Consider the following 879-nt stretch of genomic DNA (forward strand, 5'->3'; position numbering starts at 1 on the left):
CTTAACACCTAGTTTATAGCCTGAGGAGTCAGGCTCTTATGGGCAGAGGTGCTAATAGTCTATTGACAACAGTTTCTGGGAAATGGCATGGAAGGCTATAGAATACACAGTTTTGGTTTACACTCATACCATGATGAACTCAGCTGTCCTAACTAGGACATGCTGTAACCCCTTCTCTGGGAGGCTGTTCCAGCACCCAAAAACCCCCTTGGTAAAAATGTTTTTCCTAGTATCCAACCTAAACCTCCCCTGGTTGATCTTCATGCCACTGCCCCAGGTCCTGTCAGTGGTCACCAGAGAGAAGAGATCCACTGCCTGCCCCACTTTGGACACTCTATTACCTTTATATCCTTCTCATATTGCAGTGCCCAGAAGTGCACACAATATTCAAGGTGAGGCCGCCTCAGTGCAGAGCAGAGCGGGACAATCCCCACCCTCAACTGGCTGGCGATGCTTTGCCTGGTGCCCCCAGGACACAGTTGGCCCTCCTGGCTGCCAGGGCACTGCTGACTCATATTCAACTTGCCCTCAACCAGGACCCCCCGGTCCCTTTCCACAGGACTGCTCTCCATCATCTTGTTTCCCAATTTGTACAAACGTAAAGATGTATAAATATCAATAAAGTTGTTCTATGTCCAACGTAAAAGTTTTAATTACTTTTCATTTCTCATATTCAAGAAAATGGCCCTTCAAGCTATATCCTGGTAAGGAAAAGATTTCCTTCACACATTAACCAAATGTAATAAATTGGATTGGGAGTCACTTTGTTAATATCTTTAATTTCTGGAACAGAACACTGTTTTTTTTCATTGGCACTACCTGTTCTTTAAAAAAAATAGGCAAAATCATCAGTGTTGAAATATGTCTGGGTATTTATGT

Source organism: Lepidothrix coronata, unplaced genomic scaffold, assembly GCF_001604755.1.
Source record: "Lepidothrix coronata isolate B3197 unplaced genomic scaffold, Lepidothrix_coronata-1.0 Scaffold31, whole genome shotgun sequence".
Lineage (NCBI taxonomy): Eukaryota > Metazoa > Chordata > Aves > Passeriformes > Pipridae > Lepidothrix > Lepidothrix coronata.